Source organism: Peromyscus californicus, unplaced genomic scaffold (assembly GCF_007827085.1).
Source record: "Peromyscus californicus insignis strain IS unplaced genomic scaffold, ASM782708v3 Scaffold_20__1_contigs__length_68692818, whole genome shotgun sequence".
NCBI classification, from domain to species: Eukaryota; Metazoa; Chordata; class Mammalia; order Rodentia; family Cricetidae; genus Peromyscus; species Peromyscus californicus.
This window is the reverse complement of record NW_026294503.1, coordinates 7,718,456-7,738,140: the sequence shown is the minus strand read 5'-3', so window position 1 is coordinate 7,738,140 and position 19,685 is coordinate 7,718,456. Positions and strand designations below refer to the sequence as shown.

The window sequence follows — 19,685 nt, the reverse complement described above, 5'->3', positions numbered from 1 at the left end:
ATAGCCTTTTCCACACTCCTTTTTTTTTTTCCTCATCAACCCTTAAATTCTTCAACTGAAGATTTTCTAATCACAGAAATTCTAATAGTTTTCATCTCTGGAGAAGATCACCTTAGGATCTCTAACTATGTAGACAATCAGATCAATGAATGTTGTCATCCCACAGAGGTTGCTGCTCTGCCACTCTGAATCTCCCTGCAGAGTCACATGACCCACCACACTTGTGAAGAACTCCGAGGTTAGTGACTGGCCCAAAGCCACGCCATCACTACACACTCAAAGGTGAAGCTCAGACATCCTGATTATGCTTGACCGTCTGTCTCTCAAAGAGAGTAAAGACTTGTCAGACAAGAAAGAGATTTAGGAACACCTACAGACCCATGGAAGCCTCATGTCTGAGAAGAGCTTTTTAAAAATGTTTATTGGAATCCTAGAATCACTGAGCAAAACAAAACTAAGAACAAAGAAGCAGCTAAACACACAAACCACATAAATAAGCCAGGTAAAAGTGAGGTGAAAACCCTCGGTGTGTGTTTGTACAACTCTCAGCATAAAATATGGTCTTTCATCATAAGTCAGAGTCTGTTAAATTTATACATGGTTCAAATATTCTAAAGAGTTCCCTGCTCTGAGACTCCTATCCTAAATATTTCTGTATATGAAGAATCTTTTTGGCAAAGCAAATGCCCATGATTTATGGTTTAAATATTTTCAAAATATTCAACTCAGTTACAACAAAATAAAGCCAACTTTCATTCTTTCCTAATAAAAGATATTACAATGAAATACGACGAGGTACAATTATTATGAATTAGTGGCTAGCATATGACTTTTTCATATTTTGTGTAAAAATGTTTATTACAAAACATATAATTTTAGATTAAGTCTAAATCTCATTGTCATTATTAACCCCAATTCAGCTGACTTACTTTTACCAAAAAGAATAAACTGAAATCCACATCAACGTTATTAAATAACACTCAAAACAAGAGAATATTAGTGCTTCAGAAGAGGTGGATGGATACAGAAAATGGCTCAGTTGGTAAAGGTGCTTGCAGCCATGCTTGGTACAGCGTCTGATCTGTAGGACCCACATGATAGAAGGACAACAGACTCCCACACTATCATACTTATACGTAATGGTTTGAATGTGAATGGCCCCAATAGGCTCATATGTTTGAATACTTGGTCTGACCTCAGGTTCAATTCCAAGGATACAAATGGTGGAAAGAGAGAAACTATTCCTAAAAGTTGTCCTCTGCATCCATACCACAGTTGTGGCACAAGAACACACCCCTAACACACAAACTATTGTTCTTATTTTTTGCTCTTTTGGGGGCCCACCACCCAGCTCCCAAATAAATCACACACGGAGATTTATACTTAATTATAAATGTTGGGCCTAGCTTGACTTGTTGCTAGCCAGCTTTACTTAACTTTAAATTATCCCAACTAGCTTTGCCTTTGGGCTTTTATCTTTTCTATTCCTGTATACCTTTCTTTGTGTCTTACTCCATGGCTTGCTGTGTAGCTAGGTGGCTGACCCCTGAAGTCCTCCTCCTTCTCTGGCTACTTCCTTCTGCCCAGATTTCTCCTTCTACATATTCTCTCTACCTGCCAGCCCCGCCTATCCTTTCTCCTGCCTAGCTATTGACTGTCCAGTTCTTTATTAGACCATCAGGTGTTTTAGATAGGCACAGTAACACAGCTTCACTGAGTTAAATAAATGCAACATAAACAAAAGTAACACACCTTAAAACAATAGCAAACACACCAAGTAAACAAAGGCTGAAAAAAAGAATTTTTTGAAAAAAAAATGTTTTCCATTAGTTTTTGTCTTCTTCCTCTCACAAAGGTGCTCTACACATTTGTTGCAACTTAATAGTCACTATGAAACAAACAAGCAAACATGTATCTAAATAGTTCATGAATGAATGTGTGTGTGGCTTCTTCCCAGAATACTTCAGTATACTATCAAATCTGTGTGTGGAGGTTTGACTGAGAACGGCCCCCATGTACCCCAAGTTTGAATGCCTCAGCTGGTGGAATTGCTTGAGAAGGGTTAGGAGGTATGGCCTTATTGAAGGAGGTATGTCACCAGGGGTAGATTTTGAGGTTTCAAAAATCTGAGAAATTCCCAATTGACTCTCTTTGTTGGTGGGTTAGATGCTGGCTCTCAGCTACTGCTCCAAGGCCATGCCTGCCTACCTGCCTGCTGCCATGCTTCTCACCATAATGATCATGGACTCTGACCCTCTGAAACCATGAGGCTAACAGATGTTTTCTTTTATAAGCTGCCTTTGTCATGGTGTCACAGCAATAGAAAAGTAACTAAGATACTATAATGATTTTAAAATGTACACTTATGCAGACTTCTTTCCTAATAATGTCACTGTAAAGTAGAAATTCCTGAAACAGAGCCAAACAAATCTTATTCATAGTAGTGGTAATATTGTTATCATTATTTTCATAATCATTAGAGTAATTATGAAGAACACTGGACCCATAAAAAGTAGCATTTTCCTGGAATACGGCTGGCAGAAAATAGAGGCAGGAAGGCCACAACCTCGAGTTCCACCTGAGTTAGAGTGAAAACCTGTCTCATAGACAATGAAAAAGCAGAAAGAGGAAGAAGAAAAAAGGGGGGAGAGGTTATCAGTTACGACTTCCTTCTCTCCCAGGGATCATGGCATCGTCCATCTTCTTCTTGTCTCTTTTCTTTTCTTTTTCTTCTCATATAAGACAAGGGATGTCTTTCCAAACCTCTGAACCAATGGGGCTATGAAAATCTCCAAATGCCCTGAGAAAAAATGGGGAATGATCATTTCTCATGTTAACTCATAAAAACAACAGTAATCTACCTCACTTGGGTGGCTGTGAGAATTAAATAAGTCCCATTCATAAAAACATCAGAAATAGATCTCATAGTAAACCCTCAATAATGTTGGTTCTCTATAACTATTAGTCATGAATAGAAGCTCCAAGCTCTTTTTGAAAAAAATAATTTTGTTTCTGGAGTATAATTACTTTTAGACTATGATCTAATCATTAAAATAGCACATAACAACAGACAAAAATTTCAGTAACCACTTCACTACTGTACTTCTTACACAGTAGTGAAGAAAATCTGGATCCTGATGTTTCAGCATTCAAAACTGTGATCATCGGGTGATCTTTTATGTCTCGATTCTCTGATGACAAAGGTTAATTATTTTATGACCATTTCCCAGACTTACAACCCAACCTGACAAATCATCAGTATTGTACCACTGACTAGTCTCCATCAAATGCCTTGGGCAAGCACTATCCTAAGCAATTTGCCCCGTGTACTTTCTTATCCTTACAGCTGCACTCCAAAGTGTCTTTATTGCCACCACACACAAAGGAACCAAGAGGTACAGAGAAACTAAATAACTCTCTCAAAGCACAAAGTCAATATCCAGAGACCACAGGGGATAAGGAACTCCCTGGCAGATAATTGGTTTGGCCTTCTTATTGTTCATGCTTCAAGAATATTCTGAGAACCCATAGAGGAGCTAGATTTGTTTCCCATGCTTTGCCCTTGGTAGCACGTGGTCTCCACAGGTTTGATGTGTTTGAACAGATAGCCCAGTTCTGGGACATGTGGGACCTTTAGAAATTGTCACCTAGCTGGAAGGAGGTGCTGGGTTCCTGGAGGGGTGGGGAGAGACCTCATGATCTTAAACCACTCAAGACTGTAGCAGATCTCAACTGCTTCCAGATTCAAGAAAGTTCTTACTACATCCATGGCCCACTTCTCTTACCACACCTTCTCCACCATTATGGACTCTGTCCTTTTAAACAATGAGCCAAAATAAATCTTTCCCCCCCAATAAAAATACATTATCCAGGTATTTTATCACAGTGAGGAAATGAATAGCTAAAATAGCATGGAGGTGATAGATTCTCAGAGTCCAAGGTCCAGAGGCCTCCCTGCTAACGTGCTACCAAGGGCAAAGCACAGGAAACAAATCTAGCTCCTCTATGGGTTCTCAGAATGTTCTTGAAGCATGAACAATAAGAAGGCCAAACCAATTATCTTCCAGGGAGTCCCTTATCCCATGTGGTCTCTGGATGTTGACTTCCAAAATAAAGTAAGAAGTCACACTTGGGATTTTCATCTCAGGAAGGATACTGAACCTGAGGACTTCTTGTGGTGGTTAACAATGATGTCAAGTTGGGTAGAGTAGAGCTACCCAAGAGATGCTGGTAGGGAGGTAAATGTTATGAAGCACCATCTGGTGTGACACAGAAATTAAAAGGCCAAACATGTATCATCTCCATTCCCAAGTAACAAGCTTTATGTTTTTTCTGGAACTGTTATTTGTAAGTATCGTGGGATATTTTGATCACACTCTGGCACTCCAAAAACTGCCAATAAACTTTACTTTGAATCAGAGGGTAGGGCTAGCTACTAGTTGACAAAAATTAGCCATAGAGGTTTTGGAGGACTGAGGACATATAGAGAGACACAAGAAGTAGTAGGGAGGGGTTTAGAAAGATTCTCAGCCTTTTTGGATAGAGGAAGAAAAGAGAGAGGAAGTCATTGGTTGCTTTGCTGCCACTTCTCTGTTCTTTCAGTTTCTTACCCTGATACCTGACTCCCAGGTTTTTATTGATAAAGAATAATTAGATAAATGCTTCATCTGGTGCCCCATGTTGGGTGCCAAATGTAGCGAGTACCAGTTGGGACCTCCAGGCCACAAATAACAACATGGAAGCTTATTAATTATAAGAACTTGGCCTTTAGCTAGGCTTGTTTTTGACTAGCTCTTGTAGGTTAAATTAACCCACATTTTTTTATTCTAGGTTCTGCCACATGGCTTGTTACTTCATCTCTGCACTATGCATCTTGCTCTCCTCCATGTCTGACTGGCAACTCCCCAGGTGTCTAGATCCCTACTCTTCTTCCTTTCTCTCCCCAGAAATCCTGCCTGTCCTCTTCTGCCTAGCTATTGGCCATTCAGCTTTTTATTATACCACTCACAGCAGCACATCATCACACAATGTACAAATATTCTGCAATATGTAGGTATTCAGAAGGCTAACAATATAGACCAGGAGCAGAGAACATGCTCAATATATATGAGACTCTAGGGCCAATTTCTAGCGCCAATCAGCAAACAATTTTTAAAAAGTGTAATTCCTATTCACATCTTTAAATTTGATATTTTTTTATAATAGTGTTCTTATTGAGTGCTTACCCTGCATTTCTCATTGGACTGAATGCTCTGAATTCAGTTTTTAAAAATTATCAATATTCTGCAACCTCTCAGTAAAGAATATATCCCGGCTGCTCGCTCGGTGGCTCGCCGTGATCATATAGTGGTTAGTACTCTGCGTTGTGGCCGCAGCAACCTCGGTTCGAATCCGAGTCACGGCATGTAGTAGTACCGTCCCTTTGCAGCTCTTTTATGCACTACTTAAAATAACAAAACTCTAATTTAGCTGGGCGGTGGTGGCGCACGCCTTTAATCCCAGCACTCGGGAGGCAGAGCCAGGCGGATCTCTGTGAGTTCGAGGCCAGCCTGGACTACCAAGTGAGTTCCAGGAAAGGCGCAAAGCTACACAGAGAAACCCTGTCTCGAAAAACCAAAAAAAAAAAAAAAAAAAAAAAAAAAAGAATATATCCCTGTTCCTGTTTGGCAGGGAGGAACTGAGGTATAGCTATACAGAGTTGGTGATGTACACATATAATTCCAACACTGAAAAGAGGAAAGCAGGACTCTGAGTTGGAGATGAACCTGCACTACACAGAGAGACCCTGACTCAAAATAAAAAAGCAAGAGACATGTAAGATGCTGAGTCCTTTACACGTCAAGGAACTTGACATGACTAAGGGCAGTGAGGGAATGAAGAAATGACAGACACCTTCACAATAAGAAAGCTGGGATTTAAACCGGGTGGTGGTGGCACATAGTCAGGTGGTGGTAGCACACGCCTTTAATCTCAGCACTCAGGAGGCAGAGGCAGGAGGATCTCTGTGAGTTCGAGGCCAGCCTGGGCTACAGAGTGAGTTCCAGGAAAGGTGCAAAGCTATACAGAGAAACCCTGTCTTGCAAAACCAAGAAAAACAAAAGAAAGCTGGGGTTTGTGGACTGGGCTTTCAGATGCAAAAAATCACAGCATGGCAATGGTTGTTCTAGAAAGCTGAATAGAGAGGCAGGGTTTCTGCATACACCTGAACAAAGAGGCAGGCTTATTTCACACAGATAAACAAGGAGGGGTTTATGGGCTATGGCTGGCTCAAGGAGACAGGTTTAGCTAACCCTGGTAGGCGCAGTCTCTATAGGGGATAAATATCTTCAGGGGGATAAAGCTATGGTGGTCATTTTCTGCACACCCTATCAACATCTACACATGGACCAGAGGAAGGCCTCACCCTGGGCAGGGTGGGGGTTTGCTATTTTCCACAGATCTGAGCCTGTGATCCTTGACATGGCCATGGCATGCTCCCCGCAGTAAGAACCTTCCCTAGGTGCACATATTGAATACATAAACTCATTTCTGGGCCCTTTGACCACTATACTTTACTAAAAACAAATCCTTACGCCTACCTTTTATTACCACTTATCAGTAAAAGCAGCAAAACATGAGCTTTGAACAAGGTGTTCTCCTTCCTCCCTTCCTTCCTGTCTGCTGAAGGGCCACTGAGGACATGAAAAGTTCTCTGTAAAAAAGAAACAGCTGCCACATGTTTCTGACAGGCTGGAGACCCAGCTGGAAGGCACTGCTTGGCATTCTAGCTTTGAAAGGCCAAGTTTCACAAAGTAAAACCTCCACTTTGTGTGTGTGTGTGGAAGTGATTAGTCATTTAATACTGGAAGCCCTACCTGGAACACATTTCTTAATACATTTTTTTCCCATGCATGATGTCTTTCCACAATTTATTGCCACATTTTATTAAACTCTTGTTACCTAGCGTGTAATTGGAATCATCACTGATACATGAAACACGAGTATACAAATCTGAAACAGAGTGGAGGCAGGTCAAAAAAAAGTCCCAGCAAAGCTAATTTTGAAAGTAGAGGAAGACACTGCTGCACACTTCCAGCCCAGGGCACCTTCTCCCAGAGAGAAAATCATCTTTTTTTTCCCCAACACCCACAAAAAAACCTGATTCTCTGTGAACAAGAAATGATGAAGTAAAACACTAAAAAGTCAACAAAAAAAAGCGATAGGTTGCTTTCCACAATGGATGCCTTCCCATGCTTCGACTCTTTGGAAACAGTAACTCTACCACAGGTGAAGCACAGAGGTAACTTTAGCTTTCATTTTCTGGGGCCACTCTGAGGAGGAGACGGCCTGGTTTGGATTTTTCTTCACTAGCTCTGGAGTAGTTTGGACTTTTTGTCCTAAAATGTTAACCACCTCCTGCCTTCAGTCCCTTCCTAGACGCTAAGTGAAACACTTGGCACAGACCAGAAACAAAATGTTTCACGAATTAAATGATAGATAAGTAGTAAATCTAAAAGTGAGTCTTAAAAATAACTACTAAATAAAGCACTGTGGATCTTGGTAGGACCCTTTCACGGCAAATTAGGTCCTGTGCTATTTTTGTGAAAGAAGAGATTGGATTGTCTCTTTTCTAGTTTTAGGCTTTTAGAATATTTTCATGAATTCACTGTCTCTTCCTGCATCTTCAGATTACAGCTTTATTTTCCCCCCAGTGCATCCCATCGATTTCCAGGTACATGCAGAGGCCACACTAGAACTCCATAGTGAAGGCACTGTCACATGTGCACAGAAAATATGACACTTGTTTTACAGAAAAACAGGCAAAGATCAGCAATAAAAGAAACGAAGAAAATGAAGGCGTTTCCCACAATTCCCATTGTCAGCAGGCACAAGCATTCGTATTTTCTAATTACTGTGTTTATTATCATCATCAAGACAATAAATATTAATTATTATCCATTGCTTAAGCATGACTAGCTGAGTATAAACTATTATACATTTTATTACTAATTGTCATCTAGGTATATATGAAGATATATCATCAAATTTATGTCTTGTCAAAGTTTTATGGTATCTTAAAACATAGATTCTAAAATAAACACATTTATAGGAGAACATATACAAAATGTGGAATTAGTAAATAAAAGTATCTAAAGCACAATTTCCCATCTACAAATATTCACCATTATTTTTTATTCTATATTATGAAAACTATAATCATCAGAGACAGGTTAAGGTAAAGAACCAGTAGACAAATACTTGCTCTGTGCACCAGAGGTGGGCTCTCCACACCAGAGCTGGGCTCTCACACCAGAGGTGGCTCTGTGTATCAGGGCTTGTTAGAAGTACATAGTCTGTCACGCTGAACTTGAGAACCAGAGACAGTCTGCTCAAGAAACAGGCACTGAGGAAACTGGGAGGTAAATGTTGAAAGAGGGAGAAAGCATCTCTGGAATCATCGACCCTGAGATGGTCTCAGGGTCTCTTCATGGAAACGGCACTTGAGTTAAGACCTAGACCCCAGGAACAGAACATTCTGTACAAAAGGAATAGTCTCCAACAGACGCACTGATGTGGGACGAGCTTGGAGTGTTTGAGGAGCAAAAGACCAGTGCTTCTGAAATGAGCTGAGCTGGAGCTGTGAGAGAGAAAGTTCAAAAGCTGCAGGGAAAGTGGGTCAAAGAGAGCGTGGTGGGGCAAGGGTTCTCTTCTGGAGGCAATGGGAATGGTTTTAAACAGAATCCTGGGTCTGATTGGCCAGCATGGAAGTCCATCCTGACCTCTGTGCCGACCTGGCCTCTGAGAAGACAGGCAATGGGGTGGGGCTGGTAAGAAACCTAGCACAGTTGTGCAGGCAAGAAGATCTGCCAGCACCGAGTCCGGTGCAGATGGTGTGTGGTCACAGCGAAATACATTAGAAAACAGAGGTAGAACCTGCTGCCAAGTAAGACATAGGAAGGGGGAGAAAGAAGAATCGATTCTCAAGCGACACCTGTTGACAATTCTATCCATAAGAAATCGCTCTCTTATCTATTATAATTAACATGGTCATTTTCTAATATCTTAGCTATGGAAAATACCCACCATTTACTCTGTATCAGAGATCTTACATATACTATCCCAATTAAGTGACATTAAGTTACCTTATAGACTAAATATACGCTATAAATATATGCTATTAATTATATCTCTTTCTTTCTGTGTTAGTTTTTCGAGACAGGGTTTCACTGTGTAGATTTGGCTGTCCTGGAACTCTCCCTCTGTAGATCAGGCTGGCCTTGAACTCACAGAAGTCCACCTGCCTCTGCCTCATGAATGCTGGGATTAGAGGCATGCACCATCACTGTCTGGTAACACTCTCTTTTTATAAGTAGGGAAATAGAATTCAGGACCAAGTGGCTTGTTCAAATTCACACAGCTTGCAAATGATTTAACCGGAAAACAAATCAAATCTAGGTCTGTGACAATCAAGCAAATGTGTATGCATCCTGGAAGTATATGGAAGACTTATACACACTGATTCAAATAACTGTGTACATTTGGTTTGTTTGAGAGTGTCCCTCCTAGTAATAATAATGCCATCAACAATCAATGGCCATACACATTAGACTTCTGTGGCTATTTCCTTAATTTCCTAAAGATACCTTAGTACTTCCACATGCATGCCATGGTCAGGGAGCATGCAAACACATACATTTACACACACAAAAAAAAACACGCATGCACGCACACATACAAGCATGGATAGATAAACAAATAAGAAATAAAGGAAATAGGTAAATGTGGTAATTACTTCTTATATTTGGTAATGTGCATTTACTTGAGTTACAATGATTATTTGAATCCTGTGCTTATATGAATGTGGTTGTAATAACACTCAGAGTCAGTTCATATATAATTCTTGGGTTTCATATATTGATTATTTTCACATTGTGGTAGAAAATTTTGAGGAAACTTACAGCAAAGAATGTGTAAAATATGTCTGAGTGCATATAAATCTGGTTGTGTCTTTTTCTCCCTTCATATCATACCAACAATGTTAGAGATAAAAATTCTTTGAGCTCCAAATGTTGCCTCTAAAAATTACATAAATGTCATGTCATTATAACTATGAATTTAATGTTCTAGAAGAAACCACACTCAGCCTGATTTCTTTTTACTTTAGTATGTAATTTTCTGGCCTGGAATCTTGCAATATTCTTTCATGTTATATTTTTAAAACTTTCTGTGGGACTTGGTTAGAAATAAATCTCTCCTAATTTTTCCAGGTCAAAAAGAATTCTCACTTCTCATGCCCTTCAATGTGTCTCCTCATGTCTGTGTCATTTATGGGTCTTGCTTCTGTTCTACTTACTCTCAACTCACATTTAGGATCATGAACTATTTTAGCCTAAATTCCTATCCCTTATCTCCACCCCAGTGACAATACTTTCTTTTATCTTCTAGGAAATGTCTTAATTTTTTCTCCAGAATAGTTTTTGCTTATGTGTGTTATTTACAATTTGTAGTCCACATGCCAGGTCTCTTATTACATTCTGGTTTACTTGAATGCTTGCTTTCTTGCACATAGCATCTTATTTTAAAATTAGCTTTTCATAGCTATCAGAATTTAAATGTGTCATGTAGCATATGCTTGTTTATCCTGATAAATGCCTTTCAAAACTGTGTTCTTCCTATACATCTTGTAAGTTCCTACCATGATAATATATTTTCCCTCTTTTTATTAATCTGAAAGTGAAGACAAAGCAATTGAATATGTTGTTTCTATAAACTGAGTTAGCTGAATTTTCTCAGCCCCATTCATTTTCTTCTATAAAATCCTAATGCAGCAAAATACCCTATATAAATTAACGATATCCAGTAAATAGTTCTTCAAACTAGAGGGAATACATGCAAAGTGAGAGCTATGGGAATTTTCTGAAAGAAGGTGATTCCTATCCTGAGACCAAAATGATGAAGAGATGTTATTCAAGAGGACACGACCTGAGGAAATTTCAAAGTCTATGTGGCATGGACAAGAGAGCAAGTGTAGAATGTAAGATATACACACACGGAAGATCGGGACCTCTAAATCACTGCACTCATTCTTTGCTCTGCTTACAAATTTACCATACACTATGAACTAACATTTTAAAACAATGTGCTGTACTCCACACTAATCCTACAATGCACTCCATGTGAAAAACTGAGTCCCATCACCAAACAAGCTCAGGAAACACTACGTTTCATACTCCATCCCCTTTGGGTAGACTCCCAGTGAACAAACAATACCACTAAAAACCTAGAGAAAAACCTATTGCAAAGACAGTTGCTGACCTCGGTTTAGAATTTTCCACAGCTTGTCTTTACTGTCTATTCACATCCTATGACAGTTCTGGGAAAAGATGTTGGGAAGTGTTGCTGGATTTGATGAAGAGTTAGTGAAGGCTTTGGCTAGGGAAGAGACATGATGAGATTCACATTTGTGAAGATTTACACTAATACTGTGGAACAAGCCAGTGGAAGCAAAACCAGCAAACAGAACATTAACAGTTACCTTCCTAATCCAAAGCAGAAACACAACTGTGGTCCTAGAAGAACCGGTAATGTCCTAGCATCACTGCGGAATCTTAGAGAGTGGGAAGGGGGAGGGATAAACAGCATTTGAGGTTTAGGGGGACAACAAAAGAGCCGCCGGCCCTGGCTGCTTTCTCTCCCTGTATGCCCAGATAATATATAAAGCCCATTTGCAGGAGAACTGTGGCCAGAACTTCAACCTTCAATTTTGTTTCTTCAAATTTCTTCCAGCAAAGAATCTCAGAACACTCCTGGCTGTTTCCTGGTCTTTAAATTGGATAAAGGGCAATTCTGTCCTTTGTGTGTGTTTCCTCCGCCATTTCCAAGCACATTTATTCCAGAATTGTCCCTTCCATTTTTCTTTAAGAGAGTTATCTTATTTTTGTTCCTTAAGAGTCTGATGTTTTCTTTAAGAGAGAACAGTCCTGTGGCTAAATAGCCCAGGTTACAAAGATGTCGAAGTCCATTTTATTTTTCTAGTCAGCTCCGCCAAGCTTTTTCAATATTGCTCTGGCTCCAGTTGATTTACCTTTAGTCTTCATACTAAAAACTGGAATGTTTCCTACGTAAAATTGATTTTCCTACTGCTCACCTCCAGCCATTCATTCAGAAAAACAATCAATATATCCTAATAAAGGGTTAAGGAGAGCCACTGGACCATTACGGTCTTATTAATTCCATTTCGTCATCTTTATAAATTCAAGGTCTCTTTTGTCTATTGCTTTCTAATAGTAAATAAATCCCTTAACAAAATATACTATAAGCTATAAGGAAATGAATTGGGTAATTTCATTTAAGACAAAATTATCATTATAATGTTTTTATGCTAAGAAGTGTACAGATTGTTTTTAAATGTCCTTACCAGAATTTGGGGCAGGAATTAGAGTAAAACATCCCTTTTTTTTCAAAATGGAAACTTCCTTTATCCTGACCAGTCTCTGCCTGAAAGAAAATAGTATATAATCTAACTTTAAAAGAACACGGTATATTGTGAAATCTATTACGGGAGTCAGTCAGCCCTTAGAGGTCTCCCACCACTCGGTAGTCAACACAAACACCCTTTTCTTTCCTTACTCTTTCCTTACACACTTTACATAAAATCAACATTCGGTTTAACTTTTAAAAACTGTGAGCCCTTGATCAGTCCCCTTCCTTGATCGCACATTGTCTCTCCTCCTGAAGGAAAATGATCCTCCTGCCTGTCTCATCTACCTGTGCTGGAGGGAGATGTTATTTTTAGGTTAGATAGCCACAGGAACACACATTTGGAAAAGATAACGCTTGAGAAAGAACTGATGGAGTAAATGGTAAGCGAGGAAGCTGTCTTGAGGGAAGGCACAGGGGAAGGGACAGAGCATTCAAATGCAGCAAAGCTGAAGACCATATAGTCCATAATTAATACAAGCCTCTATGTGTTCATTTGGGTCTGAGCAGCTGCAGGACCATGAGGCCACAGGAGCCAGGTGGGACCAAAAAAAGTTCAGCTACGTATGTCCATGCATGTGAAGACCAGAGACCAAAGCTGGGTGCCTTTAACTACCACTTTCCATCTTACTTTGTGAACCTGGTGCTCCCTGATTAGTTAGTTCCAGGGACCCTCCTGTTTGTACCCCTCCTCGGCACTGGGCTTTTGGACATATACCACTGGGGCAGGCTTTTACATGAGTACGGGAGATCCAAACACTAGTGCTCATGCTTGTAGGACAAGCATTTTTACTGACTGTGTCATTTTCCCAGCCCGTTTGAATTTCTGAATACAGAGTATAAAATGAGAGTATGAACCACCATAAAGCCACCCACCAGGAATCAGATGTTAATCACAGTTCAAGATGGACCTTTAAATGGTAAAATACTAAACAACAGATTATTAAATGAGTCGCTAGGACACAGGATTGGTTTTCTACCATGTTAAAGTAACATTTTTTAATATCACACACAGAGTTAGTAATCTATGAAGTCATAAAAATATAATAAGTAAAGCTTATCTGACCTGATCAAAGTTTTTGCTATATTCTCTCATTAGCCTTTGTGAGAAAAAGAAGTAAAGTGTCATTCAATGAATTGATAATGACAGTTCTGTGGCTAACTAAAATCGTGCTAATCAGTCCAACAGCACAGCATGTGATCTGTGTGCTCATCCATATCACATGCTTACCAATTGGCAGAGAACATGAGACTCAAAACAATAAGAACTATACCAGTGCTGAAAACCACATATAAAATAAATAACTAGCTAAATTCACTTTAAGGGCTGAGACTGACAAATGTGAAATGTAAACATCATGACCACTGAGTTCGTCACCTGGGCAAGTACGTACCTCTTTAAGAGAGAGAGCCTGGGGACTGACAGGTAAAAACTGGACCTTACACTGCATAGGGCTGATAAAGAAGTCTGGTCCAGAGCTCTCCGAGGGTCAGTAGAACATATGGCCAGAAAGAAAAGTTCCAGGGCTCAGTGAAGACAAGCTGAAGGCTGTGGCTGTGGGCTGCCCTCAACCTTGATGGCATGCATAGGTGATCTGCAAAGGAGCTTGGTCTTTGCTTGGGACTGTCTGCTCCTGGCCCAGAGTCAGGAGATGCTGAAAAGGGAGAGTTCCTTATGTCCACAAGTGAATCTTGTGGACAGCGCTGACCAGCGCTGACCAGCACCCTCAGTAAACTTCAGAACTGACTATGACTGCTCCGTCTACCTTCCTCATCTTACATCATACTGCTAAGTAGGAAACACATAGCTGAGAGAATTCTGGGAAATGCTCCTCCAACCAACTTAGCACATTTCCCACCACATGGTCACAGCCCCATCCTTAAAAATCCTATACTCATACACATTTCTTTAACCTTGTATTCCTTTTCAATAAGGAGCCAAACTCCCACGCAGATGGGGTAGGGGTGGGAGGTAAGAGCATGTACTATTGTAATTCTTGCAGAGAACCCCTCTTCCATTTCCAGCACTCACATTGGGTGACTTCTAACTGCTTTGTCCTGCTGTAGACTCTGCAGATACCTGTGCTCTCATGCACACAGAGACACACACTCATATGCACAGAATTAAAATGGAGTAAATCTTTTTAAAAAGGTAAACACATGCTTCTAGTTAACATAACTATCCTTCATAAAAATGAAAATATGCAAACTCTCTCACCAAAAAAATCAATAGCAAAATGTTGCTTTATCCATCCTTGAGTAGCTATTGGGTAGTCTTTTTGTCTTCTGACTGAATGCCCCTTTAAATATCCTATAAATTACTTAGGTATAATTTTAATCAATATTAATACAATTTTGTAGAGGGGAGTAGAGGGGAGAAAAGAATTGGTCAATAAATAATAGATTTGTATGTTACTCTATAGGAGTAAATAATAAAAACTATATTAATGAATATGGATGTTCCCAATTATATTACAACTATTAAAAAATTATGCTATATTCCATGTTGTAATATTTATTTAAGGTATAATTATAATTATTTGTTTATAAATCTATTTTCCCACTGGATTGTGAGCTTCTCTTTTGTGACAGATACTATATATTGTCCACTGCTGTATCCATAGCAACCAGCACAATGTCTGTCATGTGCTCAATAAATATCTGATGAGCCCTGGATTTCTATAATTTTATCATTAGTTAGGTATAACATTACTATGATGTTTCTCAAGGAATAAAATACTCCTGACAGACAGATTTTAGATATTTGGCGATCAGCATAAAACAGAAAACATACGGGATAAAGGCCAGGACCGTGGACATCTGAGACAGAAACACTGACATGCTCATATTCTATGATCTGGGATCCCTATGTATCAGCCTTCAAAAAACATGGACTTCCAAGAGACAAAGGAGAGGAGGGAGGAAAGAAAGCAGATTCTATTCTTTGGATAGATCCCATCAAGCACTAATAATATCCAGGTCATCACACTGAGTGACCTTGGAAATTTTACCTAACTTGTCTGAGCTTCAGATTCATCTACTTCAGTAAGAAACAGAGCCAGAGATTTTCTATGTACAGTCTGCGTTTCTACTTCACTCTGCTGTTGGAGCCACCTTCAGACTGAGCCAGAATGTTACAGGTCTGACCACCGAAGTCACCAACCCTTACTTGGTTTGGAAAGAATTCCTTGGTCAGATTATCATCAGACTCCGTCAGTTCTAGGGCAAAAAAGGATGACTGGACTGAATCTCTATCCATTCCAATGTGCCATATCCCACTACAGGATAAAGTTTCATGACATCCATAAGCACTGAGGAAGGGAGGGGCTATGTGCATTGTAACACGCAGAAACAAGATAATCAAAACACCTTAAACCTCTGAAGAGGAGGTGCTACAGCACTCTACCTCTGGCTCTAAATGTCCTGGAACAGGTTATGAAGAGGGCAGAGGTAGAGTCAATGATATGCTAGTTAGTGAACGGCTACTGAAGATGGTCTAAGAAGAGCCCTAACATACAGATCCTGTTGCATATGAACTTAATGTATGAGATTTTCAGAGATTATATCCCTGGTGCCTCCCAAGAACTCAATTAAGTCAGAACGGTAATCCCCTTTAAAGAGGAGAGGAGAGACTTGACTGACTTTCTCAGTACTGTGACTATAATTTTTACCAAGCATTGCCAGAGAAGCAAACAATTTTTCAGTCCATTTAAAATCCTTCAGGATGAACAAACATAACAAGAGATTCTGTGTGTCATTTATTTCATCCACGACCCTACCCTCTTCCTAGAAACAGTCTCCTAAACCTAAGATTTTCTTCTGTTGGTCATCAGCCCACCTCCTCACTAGCTGTAGTCCCTGAATGTTATATACAGATGTGGATGATGAGGTTTCATAATACACTAGTGTGGGTTTAGTTTTGGGGGTTTTCCTTAAGTGAAAAATGGAATTGTCACCTTGCTTAGTTTTTAAGAATAAATAGGTTATGATGCCTGATTATGGGATGATGACTAACTCTTATCTATTCGAACTTAAGTTTTTAAGGGCCTGGGTGGCCCAACTCATCTTTAACCCCAGTCAATTTTGAAATAATTAGACTTCCAGTCCTTTTACTCACTTGATATTACAATGAAATAGAGATGTGGTGAGGCTGTGTCTGTGTGTTTCCTGTAATGGTAACAAAACACATGAGATTACTTGAAAAGCAGAAAGGTCTATTCTGGTGCACAATTTTGGAGATTGCAGTCTGTGGCCTGTCACCCCTAATATTTTTAGGCCTATGACAAAGCAGTCATCATGACAAGGGAATGTACATTAGAGTAAATTGCTCTCTTCACGGTGACCAGGAAATAGAAAGACAAATAAGAAACCAGTCTCCCATAGGCACCTAAGAACATATCCACAATGCCCAGAAACCTCCCAATAGGCACTTTGCAAAGCACCAAGCTGAGAATGAAGCCCCAACGCATGGAACTTTGGGAAATGCTCCAACTTTATTACTGTCTGCGCATGTCCAAGGCATGCATGCCTCTGAACACCATATTCACTTTAGAAAGTAATGTTTAGTTAAATTTTAGTCACAGTTTATTAATTTATGTCTTTATAAGAATGCTCTGTTATCCGGTAAGGGCCTCACCATCTCTCCAAAGCTAGAATATTCTGTTAGCTACGAAGAACTTCAGGGACATAATATAAGTCTACATTAAAAACTATGCTCGCCGGGCGGTGGTGGCGCACACCTTTAATCCCAGCACTCGGGAGGCAGAGCCAGGTGGATCTCTGTGAGTTCGAGGCCAGCCTGGGCTACCAAGTGAGTTCCAGGAAAAGGCGCAAAGCTACACAGAGAAACCCTGTCTCGAAAAACCAAAAAAAAAAAAAAAAAAAAAAAAAAAAAAAAAAAAAAAACTATGCTCAATTCTTAAGCACTCTTTGCTTTCAAGTTTTTAGAATCTCATCTGTTGCAAAACAGAGTATGTAGAAGGCACTAAAAATGCTTTCTGTGGAGAAAGGACAAAACATTTTAACAACAGATGGGTAATGAGAAGACCTAAGCAGAGTCAGAAATGGTGTAAAAGAAACAAGAAAGAAGGAAAGGGGAAGTCTCAAGCTTGCTAAAGCAGACAGGATGCACGGAACAGAAAAAGAAATAGTCAGATAGCATTCTGGAATGGATGGGAATTAAATAAGGGCTTGAGTTTCTTCCAGGTCTCAAATTCCATGGCTTATAACTGTGTCGTTCTAAAATGTTTGGTAAATGAATTCTCTTCAGACCCAGCGTGTTTTCCATGAAGAAAGGCTGCAAGCGTTTGCAGACTTATTCCCAGGCTCCCGCGGAGAAAGGCAAAACTCCCTTTCTGGACCTTACCTGAGCTGGAGCCCATGGTCCCTTTCTTCATGACAAGTTGACAGACCAAGGATGCACAGGCACTCACAGAAGGATACACTGACATACTTCAAAGCCTGTTGAAGTTCTGGCCCTCTGAGACCAGCATAGAAATGCAAAGCATCCCAGACTCCTCCGCTCCAAATCTCTCCCAGTGAGAAAAGGGCATAAAATATTACACACTTCAAACCCTCAGTGTTGTAAACTTCTGTTTCACAAAATCTGTTCACAAATGTGTCCTTCAACAGGAAGCGCTCACCATGAATCTTTCTTCAAGGCAGTGCACATTTTAATGAATGCTAACATGTTTGCAAACATAATGAAAATGCTATTTCCCACAGAGCACTGTGAGGTTATTTGAATAAAATATGTGCCTTTGGACATGAGTGTCTGCCGATGATCACGGTCAGATCTGTGCTTTATTTGTGGATTAGGAGCTGCAGCGGAGTGTGGACATGTGCTTTATGAGAACTGGCTGTGGAAAGCCCTCACCCGCTGACATCTGTCCAGATTGCCACTGGTTCTAAATCTCTGCATCTGAATTTGAGAATCTGAAACTTTGGCAGAGCAAAAGAGCCGTGTCTCTAAACGGGAAAGTCTCATGAGGTGATGAAATTCAGTACCAGAATTTCCACTATTTTATCATTGTAGTCCAGAGATTGACACAGAAAGACCACAATGGAAATGGCTGTATCACCGGACCCCAACGTGCTGGAAAATGGTGGCATTTCAATCACCATGGAGCTACTAACCCCTGCGGAGGATCAGCGCTGGTCTCCTAGGCATTCCTCTTGATTGGATGACACCTTCTTCCCTCTCAGAAGCAGGTTCTGGGTTCCAGGTTTCTCTGATGCTATACAAGGCTGTGCGTTTGCTCAATGCATAGAGAAATATGAGCACACGCTCCTTATAAAAACTGCTTCGAATAGGAGTCCACGTTTCTCTCCAAATCTCTCGCATTTTAAACACCCTTTATTAACTTCTGTATGCAGTTGGGGGCCCAGATCTTCTTTACATAATTATTTAATGTCCTTTATAACATGGCCCTGACCTACACATACCTACAAGTAAGAACTACACAGTAAGGAGAGTAAGAGAGCTGGTTTGGCACACTGAAGCTTCCAAAAAGCAGAGCAATTCAGAAATCCTAATAATTTAACACTGTAGAATCTCTACCCATCAAATGAAGTCCATTTGGCCAGAGTGTTGCCACAGATGGCTGCTGGGCTCCACTCAATCCGGGAATCCAGGATAACAGAGTTATCTTCCATTCATAGTTCCCAGAGTCACTCTGGGTGTCAGCATCCAGCCAGCAGGTCACAGGAGAGAAGTTGTGAGACAGGACTCCCAGGGAGTACGCTTCTCTTGCCCACATCTCATTGGCCAATACTTAGTGACATAGTCAAAGCTGAAGGAGACACTGGGAAGTATTGTCCAACTACATGGATCTTTATGTAGCTTTAATGGATCTCAACCCGGACCTTGCTGCATGTGGTACAAAGTGTTGGGGCAAGATGGATTTGATCAAGGATACATGAAAATTCGCCGGGCGGTGGTGGCACATGCCTTTAATCCCAGCACTCAGGAGGCAGAGCCAGGCGGATCTCTGTGAGTTCGAGGCCAGCCTGGGCTACCAAGTGAGTTCGAGGAAAAACGCGCAAAGCTACACAGAGAAACCCTGTCTCGAAAAACCAAAAAAAAAAGAAAAAGAAAATTAGTAACAAGTAACATTAATAAGCCTTATGATGAATATTAAATTCTGAATATTATCAACTAATCTTTTGGTTATCCAAAGTAGAATAAATTGGAATACAGTGATAACACAATACTCAATACACACATT

The 19,685-nt window shown here is 40.2% G+C and overlaps 1 long non-coding RNA gene across 1 annotated transcript in view; it reads right to left on the bottom strand.

The window, feature by feature from the left end:
• The window catches only part of LOC128116208 (uncharacterized), a 44,512-nt gene extending 26,562 nt beyond the window's left edge, over positions 1 to 17,950 (bottom strand). Inside the window, exon 1 of the long non-coding RNA XR_008220408.1 lies at positions 17,825 to 17,950. This is a non-coding gene — a long non-coding RNA (uncharacterized LOC128116208). The remainder of the gene's footprint in view (positions 1 to 17,824) is intronic.
• Between the last annotated feature and the right edge of the window lie 1,735 nt (positions 17,951 to 19,685).